This window comes from Pelophylax lessonae, assembly GCF_965119305.1.
Source record: "Pelophylax lessonae genome assembly, chromosome: 1".
NCBI classification, from domain to species: domain Eukaryota; kingdom Metazoa; phylum Chordata; class Amphibia; order Anura; family Ranidae; genus Pelophylax; species Pelophylax lessonae.
Genome location: NC_138768.1, coordinates 568914962 through 568930967, shown reverse-complemented (window position 1 = coordinate 568930967; position 16006 = coordinate 568914962). Strand labels below are relative to the sequence as shown.

At 45.9% G+C, this 16006-nt stretch overlaps 1 protein-coding gene across 2 annotated transcripts in view; it reads right to left on the bottom strand.

Moving 5' to 3' along the window:
* Positions 1-4100, bottom strand: part of RASSF6 (Ras association domain family member 6) — a 106294-nt gene extending 102194 nt beyond the window's left edge. Inside the window, exon 1 of one of the 2 annotated variants that reach the window (XM_082274285.1) lies at positions 3975-4100. The gene's annotated coding sequence lies outside the window, so the exon portion shown is untranslated. The other variant, XM_082274284.1, reaches the window with a different exon arrangement.
* Between the last annotated feature and the right edge of the window lie 11906 nt (positions 4101-16006).

The following is a 16006-nucleotide window of genomic DNA, read 5'->3' as shown; positions in this document are numbered from 1 at the left end:
CCACGCAATGTATGACTTTCAGACCCGATGGTAAATATTCCTAGAGGTCGATTTTCTAGCTTTTAACAGCGCGGGGATCACCGAGTCAGACAACCCCTTATCCTTCAGCACCTAGCTTTCAACAGCCAACCTGTTAAAGCCAGCGACTGTAAAGCAGGATGGAAGATCGGCCCTTGAACCGATAGGTCTTTTCTGAGAGGGAGTCCCCAAGGGACAACGGCGACCATCCGTCCTAGATCTGCGTACCAAGACCGGCGAGGCTAATCTGGGGCGCCTAGGATGACCGGAATTCCTTCTGCCTCGATCCTTTGTAGAAGTCTCGGCAGAAGGTTTAGAGGGGGAAAGGCGTATATCAAATGATACTGGCCCCAATAGGCCCACCTTGGGAGTTCCCCACCAGAGACATAGCTGATTAAACACCTCCGGATGAAGCGACCATTCCCCCTGGTCCAACGCCTGTCGACTGAGGTAATCCACGTGCCAATTTTCCACCCCTGGAATATGCTTAGCAGAGGGGGCTGGAACAAACTGTTCCACCCACCTTAGAATGCCGGCTACTTTCAGAGCCACTAGGACATTTTTTGTTCCCCCCTGGTGATTGACATATGCCACGGCTGTGGCATTGTCTGATAGAATCCGTACCGGACACCCCTGAAGACGAACTGTCGCCCAAAGTTCCAATATATTGATCGGTAGTCTGGGCTCCTCCAGAGTCCAAACCCCCTGAGCACAATCCGTGCACCAAGACACCCCCCCCCCCCCCCACACCCAGACAGGTGGCATCCGTGGTGACCGCCATCCAGTACAGGGGAAGGAAGGATTAGCTCGTGGACCCACCTGTCTTGAAATAGGGAGGTCCACAGGTCCAGAAAGAAACAAAGATGTCCCCCCACCCCAAATACGGATGAGGGCATCCCTTCAGGAAGAAGAGGGCTTGTCTGCAGGCCTGAAAGGGCCTTCTTTCAGCTTACCAGGCCAGAGCCTCTTGGAACCTCCAGAGGCGGACTTAACAGATTTGTCCTGAGATCCTGAGGAATGAAAAGGCAGCTTATGAGCCGAGAAAAAAGGACCACATCTGCGACGAGACTTCTTGCCCCTGTAAGCCTGTGGGAAGAGAGTATTCTTTCCTCCTGTAAGTCCCTTAATGATTTCATCCAGGGCAGACCCAAACAGGTGATCCCCCACAAAGGGGAGATCCGATAAGGCCTTCTTGGAAGTTTGGTCCTCAGATCAGCATTTCAGCCATATTATGCACCGAAGAACTACTGCGGTCACTGACAGCCTAGAAACGAAGGGAGCCGCATCCAGAGAGAGGCATCACAGACAAACTGCAACCCCTGGACCAACTGGTTCGCCAGCTCCGCAAAGGCAGGGGGACGCTGTTCCCCCTCCAGATCCTTGTGCAAAAGCTTTGCCCATTCTGTCAAGGTTTGGGACACGAAGGCAATGGTGAACACCGGCCTAAGGACTGAACATAGTGAACATGTGTCGGACCAAGACCTCCGCTCTCCTATCAAAAGGGTCTTTAAAAACCAGAGACTCTTCCACCGGAATAAGAGTGGATTTATTCAGCCTGGAAACCTGAGAATCAACCATAGGAGGAACTGTTCACTTTGTTAACAGGGACTCTTCAAAGGAATACCTTCTAGCAAAACGCTTAGGCACTGCCACATTGCGTTTAGGGCAACCTCACTGACTCACGACAATTTTGTCAAAATAAGCAGGAAAAGGAAAAACCTTTGCAGCTTTTGAGGAAGCATCTCCGACGCAGCCAAAGCTGCATCCTCCATTTTTAAAGTTTCCCACACCGATACAATCAATGCATCCACTAGCACTTTTTTATGCGCGGCTGTATAAGAAGAGGAATCATCCTCACTATCAGAGCACTCAGGGTGCGTGGACGCAGACCTAGAAGAACAACTTGCCCCCATGGCGGCCAGATCAGACTCAGGATCTGAAGAGACAGAGGAGGCAGGTGAAGGCGGTGGACACTTTTTGCTGGGCAGTTTATGCAGGACCATATTAACCTTAGACACTAAGGACTCCAGGGCCATCGCCATTGCAGACAGGGTGGACAGGGACTCTGAGAGGGGATCAGGTGGTGAATGTGCTCCAGGGACTCCATGGTTAACCAGGGAAACCACACAGGCAAAAATGAGAAAACACTGCTAAGTGACCCCCCTGCCCCGCCAGCGGCAGCACAAGTCCCAGCTCAACCAGCCGCTATTATAGCAGAGAGAGGGAGAGCCACAAGGCACCCACAGGAACTCACCACCCCCAGTCAGGCACAGAGCTGAGCGCCAGATGCTGCACACCAGGTGGTGATCAGAGAGAAAGAGGAAGTCCAGGAGTCAGCACTAGAGGTCCACTGCCGCAATCATTGCCCATAAGGCTCCAAAAACATGGCCGCTGCTCTATTCAATGGGAAGCCACAAGAAAAAGGCCACCGGACTACACAGACATGGCCGCCGATACTACAGACAGCCATTCACAACAAAATTGCGGCTCAACGCGGTGCCCACACGGCTCCGGGACCCACAGCGGACCCCAGGGAACATTTTGGCAGTAAAGGGGGCCCTGGTAGGAGTCCCCACCAGGACAACTCCCCCTAAAAATACTGGCATTCGGCTGCCGGCGGCGTGCCCCCCCCCCGGCCCCCATCACCTGGTTGAAACCCCCAAAATTAACCTGGACAGGTATGGGCCACCCCCTGGGGGGGAGTAGGGGGGAACTAGGTGTGGGTAGATGTGGGTGGTCCACAGGGGACACCGACATATGATGGGGGGGTGCTGTGTGGGAAGGAGGGGAACCCAGGGGTCTGACCGTCTCGGGGAGGCGCCCACGTCCACCCCAAAAGGCCATCGCAGAAAGGGGGGGACACTACTCACTATACTATGGAACCAGATGGGCAAGACCACCGCACCATGAGAATAGGGTCCATCAATGAACGAAAGAGAAATGTATTTTTATAATATCTGCCCAGTATTAAAGAACACATGGGATGGGAAAAGCATTGCAGGGATCCACACATTTTTGAACCAATGCTTTTGCCATCCCATGTGCTCTTTAATACTGGGCAGATGTTATAAAAATACATTTCTCTATCGTTCATTGACGGACACAGCTCCAGAATCTTCTTGACCATTGGAATATGCTGCCCCCTACAGGAGTAGGACACTGGTGCCTGGTGTGCTAAGTTGGTATTTAGAAAGGGGACAGCAACATGTGTTATCAAATGGTATTAAAAAAAGTAAAAAAACTATCTGGTGGACCCTTTTAAGCGGATCAAGTAATTTTCACTCATACCAACTGGCCATGATTCAACCAGATCTGCTGCAAAACTTGAGACCTGTGGACTGATTTGCTGATATTGAATAAAGATTACATATCTACTCCAGAGAGCCTAAAACACATAAACCTTCTTGTTTCAGCGGAATCAAAAATGGTTCAATAAACACAAAAACTGACAAAACAACAATTTCAGTAAAAACAATGCAGGGTACGTTAGCATGTCACGCGCGGTTTCATATAAAAGCCCAAGCATAGACTTTCATCTCTATTCAGTACACATGACCTAAGTTAAACATTTAAAAGGATTGCATTCTTTAATAAGTACTTAAAGTGAAACTCAGTGATCCCTGAATCCTGTTTTTACAAGCTAGTACCTAAGTTTCTTTAGAGGATATTCACCCATGTGTTCTTAAACAAGGGCACGCGCAGCATGACCTATACATAGGTAAATGACACCGATATCAGTTTTTGAAGAAGTGTCCCCTGTGGTTTTTAGACACTTGTTTAAAATCTCTGACTAGGGAAGTTTTTTTTTTCAGATTACACTTACCCTGCCCTGCCAGAAAATGAAACGTCATTTCACTTGCAACTTCATGGTGCGTCCAAGACAACATGGCACTGTACAAATGACCTGAAGGCTCAACCGATCATCTCATAGAAGACAAGGAAGAGTTAATACTTACTTGTGCGAACACACAGGTATTGAAGATTGAAGCCACTCCTTTGTGCCTCAGTGCATTTCGGGAGTGTTTACCAGACCTGATGGAGCAGCTGATAGAAAGGGACTTGTATGCACATTCATACCTGTAAGAGGGGTGTGGCTTATGCCTGGCTCAGACATCTGTCACTGCAGGGCATGGACTCTCCTCTTCAAGAAAGTCTACTTCATGATCAGTGTTTTAAAACACAACTTTTATTATAGCAGTCATCATTTAGATATTTTCATTGCCATTAATAGCGCAGTCATTCTTACACATACTTCTCAAGCAGTCATTCTAAATACCTAGACATGTCTATTAACATTTTATTACTAGGCAGAGAACGGAACTAAATATATTAAATGCTCGTCGGTTAGTGCACAGTTGGTGGGATTAACTAAACCTGGAAAGTGAAAAATCTGGTGCAGCTCTGCAGAGGAACCAATCAGCTTGCAGTTTTTATTTGTCAAAGCTTAAAGTGTAACTTCACGTTTGTTAACCACTTAAGCCCCGGAAGATTTTACCCCCTTCCTGACCAGGGCCTATTTTGGGATTCGGCACTGCGTAACTTTAATGGACAACTGCGCAGTCGTGCGACGCTGTACTGACGTCCTTTTTTTCCCCACAAACAGAGCTTTCTTTTGGTGGTATTTGATCACCTGTGCGATTTTTTGATCATGCGCTATAAACAAAAAAAGAGCGTCAATTTTGCAAAAATAACAATATTTTTCACATTTTTTTATATGAAATCCCCCCCCCCCCCCCAAAAAAAATGTAAAAATCCAAATTTTTTAACATTTTAGGCCAATTTGTTTTCTGCTACATATGTTTGGTAAAAAAAAAAATCGCAAAAAGCGTATTTTGATTGGTTTGCGCAAAAGTTATTGCGTTTACTAACTAAGGGAAAGATTTTTGTCATTTTTATTGTTTTTTTTAACGAATAATGGCGGCGATCTGCGATTTTTTTTGCGGGACTGCGACATTGCGGCGGACAGATCGGACCCTTGACTGACATTTTTGACACTTTTGGGGCTACCAGTGACATTACTACAGTAATCAGTGCTATACATATGCACTGTTACTGTAAAAATGACACTGGGAGGGAAGGGGTTAACTTTATTGGAGAGGGAGGGGTTAAGTGTGTCCCTAGGGGCGTGTTTCTAACTGTGATTGGATGTGGCTGTGTGTAACAGCAGAGATCAACGGTCCTACATAGCAGGACCGTATGATCTGTGCTGTTACACAGGGAAGAATGACAGGCAGCTTTGTTTACATTAGCCGCCTGCCTTTCTCCCTCTCCACCCGACGATCGCGAGTGACCGGCGGTCACATGCGTGGGCTGCTTAGGGAACGTGCGGGGGCGGGAGCGCGCCTCCGGCGGCACGTGCTCGCCCCCTATTGGCTCCCAGGCTAGTGACGTACCGGTATGTCACTTTGCCTGGGAGGGGCTGACCGCCGCCGTATATAGTCGGGCGGCGGTCGGCAAGTGGTTAAGAAAAAAACATTCCCCTCTGGGTGATCTCTGTACATTGCAAGGATTTTAACAAACTTTGTTGCAGATTCCTACTCTTTGTTATTCTGAATAAATCATTGTTTGCTCCTCTGTGCTGAGTGGGTCAAATGGGAGTGGTTTCATAATTATCTATCAGCTGTGGCAGCTGCAGGGCTCTAATGAGGGAAGCTGCATCCCTTTAGGCATGTTCCTATTGGACGTATCTCACCAAAAATGACATTTTTGTTGTAGGGGATGCCAGAAAATTTGATTTGTATCTTAGGCAGACTTCTGGGAAAATTGGGGAGCCAATCACACAAGCAGGAAATTATGTTTCTGGGGTGTGGTCAGTACACATTCTGTGCACAGAACAGCTCCAGGTAGCCATATTGTATTGCATTTTCAGAAAATGACAACAGCTGCAGATTGAAAAGGAAAGGCAATTTTTAATAACATTCAATTACAATATGATTTGTGTCGCAATTGTATACGCTATATTGTTTTTTTCTTTATTTTCTGATTTTTTTCCCCCACCAAAGTAGAGTTACCCTTTAATTGAACAATCCGAAGTTAGAAGATGATTGGCTACCATGCACAGCTGCACCAGATTCTGAGTGCTCCAGTTTTAGTAAATCCCCCCAGTGTTTGGTAAACCAAACATGACCATTCACTGTATAACATAATTGTTCAATCTCTTTTAGAACTACTGTCAACTACGTAGTGCAAATGCAAATAAAATGTATTATTTAGATTTGTCCTAAAGGCTGGTTCACACCTGATACAGTGCGTTACGTTTTTAATCTGCAATAAAGTGATACTAAAGTCTTGTTTTTTTTAAACATGTTACACTTACCTGCTCTGTACAGTGGATTTGCACAGAGCAGCCCAGATCCTCCTCTTCTCGTGCTCCTGGCCCCTCCCTCCTGTTGAGTGCCCCCACAGCTAAAAGCATACTATGGGGGCACCCGAGCCGCAGCTCCCTGTGTTTGCCCCTTCCTCTCCTCGTTTGCTCACTGACTTTGATTGACAGCAGCTGGAGCCAATGGCGCCGCACTGCTGTCTCAGCCAACGAGTAGGGGAGTCCCTGACAGCAGAGTCTCTCCTGCAACATTGCTGGATCTAGAAGGACCCCAGGTAGGTATTAGGGGGGCTGAGGGGGGCTGCTGAACACAGAAGGCTTTTTATCTTAATGCATAGAACGCATTAAGATAGAAAACATTTTGATTTTACAACCTCTTTAAAATCGCATGCACATTATTATCCATGTATTCCAATGGCCCTAGTTCCCACCAGCGCAGTGAACAAAAGTAGAACACGCTGCAGCTTTACTGTAATGCAGCTGGAACATGGAAAACGCATGGAAAATGCACTTGAATACACTAAAAACGCATGCAAAGAAACGCACCAGAAAGTACATGTCCTGAACTGAGATGAGGAAAAAAGAGGGGGAAAAAGGCACCGCCAAGAAAATGTGTGTAAATGCACATGCAGAAACGCATCTAGATTGCAGAAATTGTGGTGTGAACCGGCCCTTAAAAGAGAAGTATGGGAAGATTTTTTATTTTTTTTGAATAATACTTACATAGGTGGATGCAGCATCGCTCTGATGCTGCATCTGTCCTCTACTGGCTCTAAGACTGAGAAGTGAGCGAGCAAACACTGCCGATCGCTCGGTTCTCAGAGCTCCCTGAGCAGAGATTTGGTGACTCACTGGAGCGCTGGGCTGTTGAGGGGGGCAAGGGATGCTGGCTTAGACTCTTAGCGGGTCGTTGAGAGGCTGAGCTGGGTGGCGGTCCAGGCATGAGGACAGATCCTGACCATATGTTTGCAATCTTGCTGAGCCTGGACCTGCAGAAAATGGGTCACAGGAGTGCAGAACAGACTGCACTCCTGCGATCCACAGGAGAAGTACAGCCTATCAAGCTTTGGCTGTACTTCTCCTTTAATCTTAAAGAATAACTAAAGGAAAACATTTTTTATTTTTTTTACTTTGGACATAGCAAGTACACCACGTATGCAGAAACACCTTTGGAATGCAGAAATTGCGGTGTAAACCGGCCCTTAATCTTAAAGCAGAACTAAAGGCAATACTTTTTTTTCATTTTGGACAGAGCAAGTACAAACGCATATGCAAGAAAAATGAATGCATTCCAATGCTCCCAGTTTACACCACTGTAGGGCTTTAATGTGCGTTACAAAAATACAGCATGCTGCATTTTTCTGCACTAGAAAGACAGGCCCGGAGCAAAAAAAAAAAAATAGGCGTAGGGCCTCATGAGGGGGTGAACAGGGGACACGGCAATGGAGGGGTTAATGGTGGGGCTGTGGCCGGTGGTCAAGGGTGGCCATTGGCTAGCAAAAGGTGGGGTGGGGCAATGGCCTGGTATCACTGGGGGGGGCTTGGAATCTGCAGCAGTGCCTCGTGGGATCGTTGGAAGGAAGAAGAATCCCCGCCCTCCCGCCCTTGAGCTTCGAGGTGGACCATGGAGCTGGAAGATGCAAGTGGGCATGTGGGTTGTGAAGTGTTTTTGTGCTGGCGGTTGGGGGTCTTTGGAGGCGTTAACAGATTTTGGTCAGTGCATAGGGTGACCCATCCAAGGTATGGAGCCCTCTAGTGGATCCCGGTTAGTAGGGGATTAACCGGGAAGTGGTAAAGAAGTGGTATCAGGGGTGAAGTGTGTTTGTTCCCGTGCTGGTGTTTTGCGGCTGGGGACCGTTGGATTTTTGGATACTGATACCGTTTTTGAATTGGAATTTTTGGTGCCTCCCAAGACCAACAACCCCTTTTCTTGATATGATACTGGAGTATTTATGGTTCATGTTTAAAATGTTTATTTTGGTATTTTGGTTTTGTTAATAAAATGGCCTACAAGGCCACAATTTTCTCCAAGTCGGTTGTCAGTAGTGTTTTGTTTAGAATTAAGAGAAGGGGTGTGGGTACACGTAAGATCGAGAGTGGGCATTGGTTATACCCCAATCATGCACTGCATAAAACCCACAGCAAATGCAACCTATTAAGGAAAATAAATTGAAATAAATGAAAACATTTATCCAAAAAATGTACTGCAAACACACTGAAAATGCACTGCAAAAGCACGCAACTGCACATGCAGAAATTCACAGTGAATGCAGAGATTGTGGTGTAAATGAGCCCTAAACTATACTGATAAAGTAGTTAATTATATCTGTTCAATAAGTAACAAATATAGCTGTTCATCCAGCCAGAAATCTAGACTGTTATCAGTTAGCATTTTTCCCAGATGTCTCCCTGGACTGCAAAGCTCCTAGGGCCCGGAACCACCATAAGGAGGTATAGGCAGCCACCTTAGGGCACCAGGATATGGGGGGGGGTGGTAAAATGTGGATCCCCAGACACTTCCTGGCCCTGCCACCTTGCTGACACACCCACCACCCCTCGCTGCTATCACACACACCCCGCCACACCGAGCAGATTGGAGCTCTATTGGAATGCAGAGTGACAAGTCAGAGGAGAAGCCGGGGGATGAGGATAAACAAGAGCCAGAGAAGCAAGAGTCTGTGTGTGTGCAGCTCCTGGACGAGCGTCTTCTCCCCCAGACACCATGACCAACTTGGACAGTGTGAAGAGTGCCTGTACCCCTCTACCTCTAGCATAGCTCCCAACTGTCCCTGATTTTGAGGGACTGTCCCTGATTTGGAACAAAGGCCTTCTGTCCCTCTTTCCTCTTCATTTGTCCCTGGTTTTGGTCTGATCTATATAGTTGTAAATAAAATATACTATTTATCTTTCAAAAAGTGTTTCCCAGTGCTAAACCTTTCATCCAATTTCTAAATTGCTGCATCTGTAATTTCAAAAGCCAATATTAAGGACGAGTAGTGGTAAAACAAAATCACTTGTGGGTTTAAAGTGGTTATAAAGGCAGAAGGTTTTTTTTTTTATCTAAATGCATTTTATACATTAACCACTTGCCGACTGCCGCACGACTATCTACGTCGGCAGTCAGCCCCTCACAGGCAAAGTCGCTAGCCTGTGAGGGTCTAGGGAGTGAGCGAACTGCCAGAGGCGCGCTCCCGCATGGTAAAGAACCCCCCCGCGCGGGTGACCGGCGGCACTCTGCGATCGCCGCTGCAGAGGGAGAAAGTCAGGCAGCTTGTGTAAACAAGCCGCCTGTCTTTCTCCCCTGTGTAGAAACTGTGATCACACGGTTCTACTATGTAGAACCGTTGATCACTGTTTCTACAGCTCAACAGACAGCCAATCACAGTTCGAATCACGCCCCTAGGGACACACACACAGCCCCTCCCTCTCAAATAAAGTTAACCCCTTCACTACCAGTGTAATTTTGCAGTAACAGTGCATATGTATAGCACTGATTACTGTAGTAATGTCACTGGTAACCCCAAAAGTGTCAAAAATGTCAGTCAAGGGTCCGATCTGTCCGCCGCAATGTCGCAGTACCGCAAAAAAAATTGCAGATCGCCGCCATTACGCGTTAAAAAAAAAACAACAAAAATGACAAAAATCTTTCCCTTTGTTAGTGAACGCGATAACTTTTGCGCAAACCAATCAAAATACGCTTTTTGCGATTTTTTTTACCAAACATATGTAGCATAAAACAAATTGGCCGAAAATGTTAAAAAATTTTGATTTTTACATTTTTTTGGGGGGGAATTTCATATAAAAAAATGTGAAAAATATTGTTATTTTTGCAAAATTGACGCTCTTTTTTTGTTTATAGCGCATGATCAAAAAATTGCACAGGTGATCAAATACTACCAAAAGAAAGCTCTGTTTGTGGGAAAAAAAGGACGTCAAATTCGTTTGGGTACAGCGTCGCACGACCGCGCAATTGTCCGTTAAAGTCACGCAGTGCCGGATCGCAAAATACCCCCTGGTCAGGAAGGGGGTAAAATCTTCCAGGGCTTAAGTGGTTAAGATAAAAAGCATTCTGTGTGCAGCAACCCACTCAGCCCCCCTAATACTTACCTGAGCCCCCTCTCAATCCAGCAATGTCCATGAATGCCTCGGCCATCCGGGACTCTTCTTCCTGATTGGCTGAGACCCAGAGGCGGTGCTAGTGGCTTACGCTGCTGTTAATCAAACTCAGTTAGCCAATGAGGAGAGAGGGGGTGGAGCCAAACCACGGCTCTGTGTCTGAATGGATACATGGAGCTGCAGCTAATCTTAGGTGCCCCCACAGGAAGCTGCTTTCTGTGGGGGGGCACTCAACATGAGGGAGGCCAGGAGCAGCCAAGAGTGACCTGAGAAGAGGAGGAGCCAGGTCACTCTGTGCAAAACAAACTGCACAGAGGAGGTAAGTATAACATGTTTGTTATTTTAATTAAAAATAAAAAAGAGATTTTAAAATTATGTTAATTATTTTGTTTGTATAATTCTATTTTCAAGGGGCGTGGCAGAAGGTATGTCCTATGCCTACATACTTTTGCTAATAGGTGTCCCTCATTCCCATCTCAGTTGGGAGGTATGACCTCCAGCCCTCCACAGCCACTGGCAGCTTGTTGTAGTGACAAAGTGAGAGCTGGGAAAGCAGCTTGCACGGGAGTCAGGCTGTATCTTCTCCATCTCCCATCCTGTTATCCTGTCTGCACTATCCTCCTAGTCCCTCCCTTACTCTGCTGCTTGTCCAATCTGGTACTCTGCCTACCATTTGTGTCCGCCCAACCCCGCCCACACTTAAGTCATCTAAATCCAATGCACTGTGATGTGAGAGGTCTTCTGTGGGCAGCTGGGTTGCAGTTTTGAAACAACTGCTAGTTGCCACAGCCCTGGGGGAGACCGGCCTGAATGGGGAAAGCATAATTGGTGACTGAGCCTTCTGCACCCAGAACAGCCACCCTCTCTGCCCCACCCCTTTTTGCTCTGCCCCTTCTTTCTCCACCCCTTCTTTTCCCCTTTATCTCTATATCCCTCCCCCATTTCCTCCTCCTCTTCTCTTCACCCCCTCCTCTCCCTTCTTTTCCTTACCCCTCTCTTCCTCCTTCTCACACTCCCCTCCCTCTCTCTCTCGCTGTTGCTTTCTCCCTCCTTCTCTCCCTATCTCATTCTCTCTCTCCCTCCCTCATTCTCCCTCTCTATATCTCATTCTCTCTCTCCCTCCCTCATTCTCCCTCTCTCTATCTCATTCTCTCTCTCCCTCTCCCTCTCCCTTCCTCATTCTCCCTCTCTCCCCCCCCCTCTCTCTCTCTCTCTCTCTCTCTCTCTCTCTCCCTCCCTCGCTCTCTCTCCCTCCCTCTCTCTATCTCATACTCTCTCTCCTCTCTCTCTCTCCCTCCCTCCCTCTCTCTCTCCCTCACTCTCTCTATCTCATACTCTCTCTCCCCTCTCTCTCCCTCCCTCTCTCTATCTCATACTCTCTCTCCTCTCTCTCTCTCCCTCCCTCCCTCCCTCTCTCTCTCCCTCCCTCTCTCTATCTCATACTCTCTCTCCCCTCTCTCTCCCTCCCTCTCTCTATCTCATTCTCTCCCTCTCTCTCTCCCCCTCACTCTCTCTATCTGATTGTATACCTCCCTCTCTCTCTCTCCCTCCCTCATTCTCCCTCTCTCTATTTCATGCTCTCTCTTCCTCTCCCCATTTATTGTTCTCTATCTCCCTCTCTTTCTCTCTCTCCCTCTTACACTCTCTCTTTCTCATTCTCTCTCTCTCTTCCTCTCTTGATCTCTCTCCCTCCCTTGTTTTCTCTCTTACTCTGTCTCTCTCCCTCTCTTTCTCATTCTCTACCTTGTTCCCTCTCTCTTTCTCTCTCTCTTGTTCTCTCTCTTATTCTCTCTCTCTTACTTTCTCATTCTCTCTCTTTCTCTATTGTTCTCTCCCGTGTTCTCCCTCTCCTTTTCACTCTCTCGTTCTCTCCCTTTCTCTCTCCCTCTCTCTATCTCACTCACTCTCTCTCTCTCTCTATTTCTCATTCTCTCTCTCTCTCTCATTTTCTCTCTCCTTCTCCTTCTATCTCTTTCTCATTCTCTCACTCTCTTGTTCTCTCCCCTGTTCTCTCTCTTTCTCATTCTCTCTCTCTCTCAGTCTCTCCCCGGTTCTCTCTCTTCCTCTCTTGTTCCTTCTCCCCCCAACATTTTCTCACTCGCTATGTCTCTCTCTCTCCCTTATTTTCTCTGTTTCTCATTCTCTCTCTCTCTCTCTCTTGTTCTCTCCCTCATTCTCTTCCTCCCTCTCTCAGTTTCTCATTCTCTCCCTCATTCTCTCTCTTCCTCTTTCTCATTTTCTCTCTCTCTCATTCTCTCCCTCATTCTCTCTCTCCCTCATTCTCTTCTCCCTCTCTAAGTTTCTCATTCTCTCCCTCATTCTCTCTCTTCCTTTTTCTCATTTTCTATCTCATTCTCTCTCTTCCTCTTTCTCATTCTCTCTCTCTCTCTCTTGTTCTCTCCCTTGTTCTCTCTCTTTCTCATTCTCTCTCTCTCTCTCAGTCTCTCCCCGGTTCTCTCTCTTCCTCTCTTGTTCCTTCTCCCCCCAACATTTTCTCACTCGCTATGTCTCTCTCTCTCCCTTATTTTCTCTGTTTCTCATTCTCTCTCTCTCTCTCTCTTGTTCTCTCCCTCATTCTCTTCCTCCCTCTCTCAGTTTCTCATTCTCTCCCTCATTCTCTCTCTTCCTCTTTCTCATTTTCTCTCTCTCTCATTCTCTCCCTCATTCTCTCTCTCCCTCATTCTCTTCTCCCTCTCTAAGTTTCTTATTCTCTCCCTTCCTTTTTCTCATTTTCTATCTCATTCTCTCTCTTCCTCTTTCTCATTCTCTCTCTCTCTCTTTTGTTCTCTCCCTCATTATCTCCCCCCTCTCTCTTTCTAGTGCCCTCTTGTTGTGCGTTCCTGTGCAATTTACCCAGCATGAAAAACGCACCTCATTTGCGATCTGCAGCGGGTGTCAATACAAAGTTAATGACATGCCCTCACCTGCCTGCACTGATCACATTGTACTTTTGTACGAAGCGATCTGGCTGCAGTGCATTTTAAAAAGTAGTGCATGCACTACTTTTGGTGTGGTGGAATGTGATTTTAGCCCATTCAAAATGAATTGGCTGAAATTGCACCACACATAACCACATATGAATCGCATAGGAACGCACAGCATGCTGCTGTGCAATTCATATACAGGCTTGGTGTGAACCGGGCCTTAGTTTGTCTCACCTGCCAGCTGCCTGTAGCCAGTGAAGGGAAGTGGGGGAATGCAAAACCCTGCCCCTTCAATACACTTTGCCTACAGTTCAGCACAGCTCAAACGTGGGGGGGTTGGTGGGACAGTAGGGAGGGGTGGCAAAATGCAGATACGCCTGTGCAGAGATGTATAGTAACGAAGTAGAACTACTTAAGTACTGTACTTAAGTACCGAAATGCGGTATCTGTACTTTCCTAGAGTAGAATTTTTTTCTCCTACTTCTACTTTTACTTCACTACATTTTTTCGATGATTTCGATACTTCTACTCAAGTATTTTTTTTTTTGTGCTGCATAGTTACTCGTTACTTTTAAAAAAATTACCACTGCCAGAACAGTAGATGGCAGGTTGCATAAAGCTCAAAAAAATGTGTATAATGTCATTTGTAAATCAGCGCATACGAAAATAAAGGCTGTGTATAATAAAAGCTGCTATACCAAATCTTTCCAATAAAAAGAAAATATGAAACAAACAAATAAATGGTGCTACAGCACTTAAAGTGCATCAAGAAACTACTAACAAACACAGGTTAATCATTTGAATAAATCATTTGAAATAATAAAAACAATATGATGTTCATACTTTTGACTTCTTTCTTTAATAACTACATAACACAGTACTTGTACTTCTACTTTCAGTACTTGAGTAGAATTTTTTTTTCAAAACTACTGGTACTTTTTACTTTTAGTACTTAAGTAGCAAATTTTTTGAAAAAACTACTTGCAATACTTAAGTAAAAAAAATGTTGAATACTTTAGTACTTCTACTTAAGTAACTTTTTCTGCGAGCACTTCCACTTCTACTCAAGTAATTTTTTGATCGAGCACTTGTACTTTTACTCAAGTAGAAATTTCGAGTACTTTATACAAGTCTGCGCCTGTGTAGACAAAAATCTTTGCAGCAGTCCTGAAAACAGCTCCCAATGTTATAGAGAAGAGAGGGAGTTGTTATATAGTCCTAACACACTCCTGTCCTAGGATAACAATATTGCTTAGTACAGTTGTCACCCTAGGACAGGAAGTGAGTCAATGACAGGGCTGCCAGGTTAAAATAAAAGAAAAAACGTAAAACAAATGTCCTGAATAAACAGGTAAAATAAAAGCTTAAAGTGCTTGTAACCTTAAAAAATAAATTCACTGCCAGCCTCTACCTTTTATGCAGCCATAACACACCATGTAGGTGTTTTTCTAAAGCGTTGCCTCTAAATACCTATTTTTTTCAGAAATCTTCAGTCCAGTCACGTGACTCCCAGCGGCTCTCCAACTCCAATCAACGGGCTACAGCGGGAGGGGCCCAGATCTCCCTTTGACGTCACGGGAGGTCACGTGACTGCCGTGCTTGCTGCTTAACCCCTCCCGCTGTAGAACCTAGATGGGGAAGAGAGCAACCGGGAGTCATGTGATTGGACTGAAGATATCTATAAAAAGGTATTAAAGCGGGATTGTTTAAAAAAAAAACACTTAAACTGCGTGTTATGGCTTCATAAAAGAGAGAGGCTGGCAGTGACATTATTTAAAGTTTTCTTTACTACTAATAGCGGCAGGAGTCGGAGGGGGGGGGGGGCGGAGACGGCTCACACAGACACAGGAGCGGACAGGCAAGGAGGGAGGGGGAGAGGGGAAGTGAGATCAGCGGATGACGGAGGCAAGTAAACTGACCACGTTAATCAGGGCTCGGCAGCCATGATTACCATGGTCAGCAGACAGAGGGGGACACAGAAAGTGGCAGGATCAACCAGGTTTTTTACAGCTTACAAAGGGACAGGTTACACAGCACAAGCGTGTGCTGTTTAACCTGCTATGAGGGAACAGTATCTCTTTTTTTAGGGTTGCAACCACTTCAGTTTTTGTTTTGGGGTTTAAATATACTTTATGATAGCGGAAAAGAAGCAATCTAATGATGTAAATATTTTTTTGCATAGGGACAGTGTATTTCAAGTTAGAACAATTTGTTTGCACATTGTCAGAAACTAATCAATGACGCAAGCACAATAGAGGTTGGGAAAGAACATGGATCAGGAATCCCCTACAAGAGAGAGGCGCCATACAGTCTGGCTGAATTCCAGTACTGTTCAAAACCAGGAACTATCAAAAAACAAAACATAACGTGATACAAAAATCTGGTAGAAAAAAAAGTATAATGAAATATGTATTCTTAACTCAAAAAAGTACTTCTACCTTGCTCTTTGCCTTCTCCAAATTCCTATTTTTTTTGCTGCTGTGATCCAACTTCCTATTAGAGGGTGGTTACGTTTGTTCTCCATGGTTCCACTGTATGTAGAAAGGTAGCTACCCTCTCTTTCTTGCACCTGGGATGGACTAGGGACTGTGGGGTGTCTAGTGTGCACAGAGCAGTGCACATGACT